The sequence below is a fragment of the Homarus americanus genome, unplaced genomic scaffold (assembly GCF_018991925.1).
Source record: "Homarus americanus isolate GMGI-L3 unplaced genomic scaffold, GMGI_Hamer_2.0 scaffold36970, whole genome shotgun sequence".
NCBI classification, from domain to species: domain Eukaryota; kingdom Metazoa; phylum Arthropoda; class Malacostraca; order Decapoda; family Nephropidae; genus Homarus; species Homarus americanus.
This window is the reverse complement of record NW_024740094.1, coordinates 773,800-782,221: the sequence shown is the minus strand read 5'-3', so window position 1 is coordinate 782,221 and position 8,422 is coordinate 773,800.

The window sequence follows — 8,422 nt, the reverse complement described above, 5'->3', positions numbered from 1 at the left end:
ACATACCAGCACTATTTCTACGCCTGGTATTATAGGTCGCTCCAAGTGACGACCGCAGTTTCTCACGGTCTCCTTAGTTGTGACTATTCATGTGGAGTGGTGCGCTGGGAATCCACCGGTTCATAGTGGACTGGTATAGTGGGGAGTAATTCCCCACCTGGTGTGGCGCTCCAGGAGACAATGGCGGCTGGGCGGCAAGATACCCCAACCACGTGGCACCTGTGTTGACGGCAGAACGGGAAAGACTAAGCAATAATGCCTGACGGGCGGTTATCCCATCCCTTAACACATCCCTATCACACTTATATATCCGGCAAAGCTTTAAACTGTAGTCACTGTTATTTATCAACCTTAATTGTAGGGCGGGATATAGCCCGCTAGGACACTGACCTGTGTTGACGGCAGAACGGGAAAGACTAAGGCCGGCTTCCCGCCGCTTCTCGTCACATAGGCCTACAGTTTCCAATCCTCAATTTACATTTTTGTTTCTTATGGTTCTCCCCTGAACACTTTACGGTATATTGTCCTTCATTTCTTATAAACACATATATTAATCCTAACTTATACACTAAGGTCAGGTCTTGGTTTGTTAGTGCTTGGTTAAATGCCTGGGATTTTAATATCAACGGGCATCTGAGGCGGGTACATGACGCGCCTTGAAACAAAAGCCGAATGATCATGGCGGGGGTGTATCAACTTCACTTAAAAACTGTAATGAGGGGTCCTCCTTTCACACAGCGCACGATTTGAACACAGACCTCAGATTCTCTGATCACTGTACCTGTCGTGGGTATATGTCACGTGAGGCTACGAGGTGTATTAAATTCATACCGACGCATACACGATATTTCCTTTCCAGTATAGTTTCTAGATCACTGTCAACACCTCACATAGTTCTGATACATTTATCCCTTTTTCCCGATCATTGTTCTCATGTATTTTCATATGATATCTGTTGGGGTTAGGTTCGCTACACGCTCACAGACGTAAATAGTAGGACCTTCAAACCCTGCTCCACACTTAGTCTTACAGTACCCTAGTCCGGCTCAACTGGACTTAACATTCATCTTATGCCTACCCTGAGTGATCCTTAATGCTATGAATACATACACTTGATATGATATAACTATACCTGGGTACAATACCACACATGGTCTAGGAACCTTGAGTAGGTGAGTTGTCCTTTCTCAATGTTTCCCGTTTTCTGGGGTTCTACAAGCGCTGTGCATTTGAATGTTATGTAGCGTAATATGAATTAGATGGGATTTTTAGGGATGACAATGATGTGCGCAGTACAACAGGACTTCCATCTGTACGTTATATAGACAATCAAAACACGGTCATACGAAAACTTGCAAGTATTACACATCATAAGCCTAACATAAAGGTAAAAGTTATAAGGAACACCCCCCAAAAATAAACGCCCCTGACCCATATCTGTTGAGAAGTATTTACACCACGTTTTAACCCCGCCAGCTGCACACTTAGGGTTAATAAGACCTGATTTACCACACACTACACCTCTTTTGTTTGCTCTCTATTCATCCTAGAGAACCTAGACCATCCCCCTTACCTCACAGTTACATCTTGTGCGCGTTTTCGATCCTGGGAAAGAGCTGCGCAGTTTGGGAGTAACACGATTGTGGAAGAGGTAACACTGGACCGGTTCAGAATTCCAGCTTGACCTGTTTGACTTTTCACCACTAAAATAACCTAACCTAACCTAAACTAACCCAACTTAAACTAGACTAACCCAACCCAAACTAGGCTAACCTAACCCACCCTAAACACTCTTATTCCGATATTGGATGGACTACACTCATCATGTTTTTGGGGCGATTTCCTTAACGCTAACCTTGTGTAAAGAGAACAAGGCAAGACAAACGTAACTTTTAATATTATATCAATAATTAAGAACACCAGCGTCCTAACCTAAGTCTCGCATGTAGGAAGAGGTCGTGGTGTTGGTCTGCAAAAAATTGTACAATGTTGAAAATGTAACACAACACTAGGATGAAACTGTTGTGAATCTTCCCTTGAAAATTTTGCTGTGTATAAACAAACTAACCTGATCTAACCTAACCTAACCTGCCGTAGCCTAACGTAAAGCATCTGACTTATTATACCTAACTAACCTAAGCTAAAGCACCTACTCTATCATACCTAACCTAAACTAAGCTAACCTAATCTACGTATCCTAACCTACAGCACCTACCCTAACTAACCTAATTTAGTCTTGCCTAACCTATCATACCTAAATTAACCTAATCTAGCTTAGCCTAACCTAAAACACTTTACTTATCATACCTAACCTAACTTAATCGACCTAACTTCTCCGACATAACCTATCTATAAATTAACTTGACCCAACCTACCTAACTTAACCTCGGTCTAACCTAACCTAACCCAACCTCACCTCAACCAATCTACACTAGTATATTATACCATGTGAAGAAAAACCAAACACTCCATAATAGATTAAGTAAAACTCCCATGAAACTCCTGTATGACCCCCCCCCCCCTCGCCCGTTGTCATGGGGTGCGTGATGCGGTCTTGTGTGTTTGTTTACTTACACATGTGATGATTCCTCCCAAGTGGTGAGATAGGGATTATCACAGTCGAGAGGTCTTAGTTATCGTGCTTAAGGAGTAAAGATGTGTCTACCTCAAGGGGGAGTATTTTGTCAAGGGGTAAATGTTTATGTTATCGTACTGAAGAGTGAGGTTGTTATGCTGGAGAGGTTTATGATTTTTCGTACTCAAGAGGTTAAGGTATGAGTTTAAACCCTTGAGTACGATGACTTTAACCACAAGTGCAATGTCGTGGTTTTAAATAACTGTGCTAAGAAGTTAAATCAGTGTGCTTAATAAATTAAATCATCGCACTTAGGGGGTTAAGATATCTTACTCAAAGGGTTAAGTGGCGTTGTTAAACTTGGAAGGTCAGGTTGTCACTCTCAACACTGTAATGTATCATACTCATACTAAAGGGGCTCTCATATCCAAGATGTTATCATACTCATGGGGTTAATGTCATATACAAGAGGTTAATGTGCTAAATTGTCGTACTCAAGAGGTTACAATATCGCACTCAAGGAATAAGGTTATACTTGAAAGGTTGATGTATCGCACTCAAGGACCTAAGTTATCGTACTTATGAAACTGTCATACTCGAGAGGTTAAAGCATCGTACACGAGTGGGTTATGTTGACGGACACAGATCTCGGCATTCAAAATAACAGACTGACCCTGGCCCGTGAAATTAAGCCACACCTCCCCTGTGGCATAACAGTGTGTGGGTATACCATCACCTGCCTCACTGCACGATGGAGGAAATCCCTCATTAGCAGATTCGGACGCGGGAATAGTGATGTGGGTACATATATTGCTGCGTCCTGCGTCTACCTACTGCATCTTCCTGCCACCTGCTGTAACCTCCCACGGCCTCCAGCTTTTACCACGACCACTTGCTGTTACCTACCACGATCCCTTGCTGTAACCTACCACGACCCCCTTCTGCCACCTGCCCAACCTCCTGCCACAACCGCCTGGGTCACAGTACAGAACTAATGGCCCACCTAAACCTAATAGAAGCTAATACTAATAGTTAAGGAAGGAAGAGTAAGGTTGGACTCTACTCGTAATGGAGATAATATTAACCTAGCAACAAGCAATCTCCAGAAGCAGTTGACTAAACTCCCCCGTGTCACTGAGGTGGAAACGACAACTCTCCCTCCGCGCCATACAAAGAATTAATTTTGATGCACAACCTCACAACGCTTATACAGCCAAAATGGAAGGTACAATAGACAAAAAATATCAACCCCCCAAAAAAAGGAATAATGATTATTCCTTTATAAACTGTGTATCTTAATATTGTCTTTAACTGATGCAATGCGAACGTATCTATACTAGTTAAGGCAGTTCTATATAATTATTTAAATTATTTTTGTAATGTACGTTATTTGTGTTTTCGCTGTTTGGTGCACATTTACACATAATACGTTGGTTATTCATTATAAGAGACTTAAGAATCCGACCCCAGCCTATTTCAGTTCCATATAAGGTAATCGAGGACAGTTAACATAAGAACATAAGAATGGAGGAAACTGCAGCGGGCCTATTGGCCCATACTGGGCAGTCCCGTTTACACCCAACCCCTATTGCTCATATGAACATCCAACCTATGTTTGAAGCTATTCAGCGTATTCGAGTTAATGATGATATTTGGCAACTTGTTCCATTCATCCACAACTCTGTTTCCAAACCAGTGTTTACCTATTTCACGCCTAAATCTAAATTTGTCTAATTTAAATCATTGTTACGAGTTCGCTCCTGGTTGGATAATTTGACTTCCACTTATACACCTCTATCAGGTCGCCCCTCGCTCTACGTCTCTCAAGGGAGTGCAAATTAAGGTGCTTTAACCTGTCTCTATACTCAAGGTTCCTAATGCCCGGGATTAGTCTTGTCATTCTCCTCTGAATTCTTTCCAAGGATTCTATATCCATTCTGTAATAAGGTGACCAGAACTGAACTGCGTAATCCAGGTGTGGTCTCACAAGCGCAAGATACAGTTTTAGGACGACCTCGCTAGTCTTGTAGCTAACACTCCTTTGTATGAACCCAAGTACTTTATTAGCCTTGTTACGAGCAAAAACACATTGTTTACTTGGCAAATGTCAAGATGGCAGGCAGAACGTCGACGGAGCCCAAACTCAGAGACAAGCATGTGTTAAGGCTGTGTCGATGTTGAATACATTGCATTTATTGCGATATTAACAACCTCCAGTTTAAAGAATATTAAGTGTTATATATATTTATTACTAGATGAGCATATGGTAAGGTTCGGTAAAAATTTGATTTACAAATGATTAATAGGCATCTTACGTTTAATTACTACCAAAGGCATAGTCAGGCAGCCCACTCCCTCCCCTTTGAAAGAATCGTTATAGTAGCTATAAGAATGCGCCCATTTCTTAACATATTATTCTTTAATATACCTTGCAAGTATTTACAAATCCTTTAGGATAATTATTGTACTTCTAAATTTGGACCGTGTAGCTTCAGAAAAAACCTCGCTTGGCTAAATTTCCCTACTGGTAAAAAGATTACAGTCGACTTCCTAACCAAAAATGCCGTAACTAAATACCTTCATTCACGTGTGAAATAATAAATAACACAAAAGTTAAATATGGCAGAAAGAGGAACATCACTGAAATCAACTGATGACCAAGGTGTATGTCTCTCACTGAAATTCAAGCTGAAATACCGAAATTCCTCCTGTAGCCGAATTCGGAAGATTGTAACTTCTACATTAGTGCACTTACCAGTTTATAATATGCTTCATTATTGACGTTGTCAGGTCCTCTTTTCCTTCTTAAAAATCTCCTTTGAGTTTCATTATGTCACAAACTCAGTCTGTGTGCCGTTTAGTTAACATTGACTTCAGAATCACTAAAAAAAATACTACTAGGAAGCCGCCATGCTCACTCGTTTCTCCCGCTGTAACAATCTCCGTCTTGTCGAGTGTCACAGAAAACGGAACCTAACTATGGGAAGGTTAATGTTAAACGTATACCACGGTCTAGACCACAAAATTGTTCTAGTTATTTTGTTATCTTATAAACGACACAATAACTAATCTAAGCTAGTAATCCTAAGGTAGGTTTAGTTAGAATGGAATGGAATTAGTTTGTATCTTGTGAAAAATCAGTGGTTTTACGATCCCATTCGGGTTTTAATTTAACATAATTATTTTAATTTTTTTAGCAACAACTGATGTACAGACCTTTTCTGAATGCCTAATTTTAATTTAATTTTTTGAAAAAATTCATACATGCATAGATATATATTTTTTTACCGATAACACCAAGTCGCTTACTTTGTTGCAATTAATCCCTGCTAAATTTTATTCTTAATACAGTATATTTGTAAATTATGTAAAACTATCGGGTTATAAATTTTGCGTCACATTAACGATATAAATTCGTGTAAGAATGGTCATAATCAACGTCTCATTGTTCTTTTTAGATAGAAATAAATCATATGAATTTGATTTGCCGAAAAATTTTTAGCTCACCTACAAAAAGTATAAAAACTTATGTCAAATCCCCGTTGTTAATGAAATCAATGTTAGCTTTGGCCATTTAAGTTGCCATTTTTTTTATAAATGGTAACTTGCTTATACCATGAGAAATTAGAATATAAATATATATATATATATATATATATATATATATATCTTGATAAAATCACACGGGAAAATGGAAACAACGGAGTTGTTTCCATTTTCCCCGTGTGATTTTATCAAGATTTATCTTATCCACGTTTTCATTGTGGATTTACATGATATATATATATATATATATATATATATATATATATATATATATATATATATATATATATAATATATCTCCATTGTAAAAACATCCAGGGCAATCAGTTTGAAACGTTTGCACCAACCTAACAAAAAAAATACCATTCCAATTTGATTAACCCCTTAATTAATTACTCCTGATAATGAAACACCCGAACACCGTCTACCTTTCCCTACTGTAGCCGAACTTAACCCCCACAGATATGGTGTTTAATCAACATGCGAAATAAGCTAGGGGAGACTAGGCTAATCTAAACATGATCCACCAATTTAACTGTATTAAAAAATTTCACCATGTCACGAGGTTTCTTCACCAGTACGTGTCCTTCACTTAACTCAAGGCAGAAATATAAACAAATCAATGGTCAAATTTATAAACATGAGAATCATATACATATTAATATAGTTTATAATAAATATATTTCATTTATACTTTTTTTCAATATATTTTTCTCGGCAATGTATTCTTAATGTGACTAAATGTATCATCCACAAACTGGTAATAAATGTATCATCCAGTTACTTAATGTATCATTCACTGTTATTGTATCAAACATAAACTATCACTAAATGTATCATCCAGTTACAAAATGTGCCATCCACTAATGGTCACTAATTGTATCACCCACAAACTGTCACTAAATGTATTACCCGCAAACTGTCACTAAATGTATCACCCACAAACTGTCACTAAATGTATCACCCACAAACTGTCACTAAATGTATCACCAACAAACTGTCACTAAATGTATCACCCACAAACTGTCACTAAATGTATCACCCACAAACTGTCACTAAATGTATTACCCACAATCTCTCACTAAATGTATCACCAACATTGTCACCAAAATGAGGTCTTGTGAAGCTATTACCACATTATCTTCCCATTTATTCTAACCCTGTACAACTAATCAAAACAAGAACCTGTATATACACGTGTGTGGGCGTGTGTGTGTGTGTACCGTACTGTATGTATCTACCTATCCATCTACTTTTATCCATCCATTTCCATTTTTACACAACATGGGATGGAAAAGGGAAAACAGGCATGTCAAGTAAGGGGGGAAATGGTAAAGGAACTCGGTTTAAGTACAGTACCATAAATCGAAGTGTAATATGAATGGGATGAAATAACAACACTCACACACAAAGTATGCGAGCACTAATAATTACACATATTCACGTCCCGAGATATTATGCTTTTCCATTCTACCATACTGTACTCTTTTTGATTTTATAAATTCAAAAGATATTTTAATTTCACATACCAAAACCAGAGATGTACAGGAGGGACACCTGCAGCTTTTTGCACAAGTGGTCAGTTCACCACCACCATTCTCTTTGACAGTGGCAGCAGAGAAGGAGTGTACTGTTATCAAGTGTATTTAGGCACACAAGTACAAGTGTACTAGGGGTTTCTAAGAAGCATAGACTGATTTGTATACACTCTAATCCTCCCATGATCTCAATGACTACAGTATAGATATTAACATTTTCCCTGGCTCATAACACAAAAATATTTAAGCTAATGGTTCCCCCTCTTTTACATCTCTACTTAAACTATCACAAAAGTCAGTCCTTCAACTTTAATATATTTTGGTGTGTGCTTTTCTTGAATCAACCTACAATTTGAATACCGGTACTATTGTAAAATATACAGGTAAGTGCCTATTGAAAATGCATCATAATTATACCAGTGATACAAACATGTATTTTACCTGTACAGTACTCGTTATAATCTCAACCTAATCAACCAAAACAATTCAAACACACAGCCTCCCATTGGTTAGAAAATCAATAATTAAATGCATCTCTTGGCCTAATGACACTACCGTACTAAACGTCAATGTGTAGTATTGTTGTTAAAATATATGACAAGAAGACTTTTAATGAATACTCAAATTCATCTTAAACATTAAATTTAGTTATACATGTACTGCATTGACAAATTGAATACAGTAATATATATTTTTGAAAACTGTGAATAATGATGGTAATGATGATGAATATGAGCCAGCTGCTGATAATAATACTTATTGG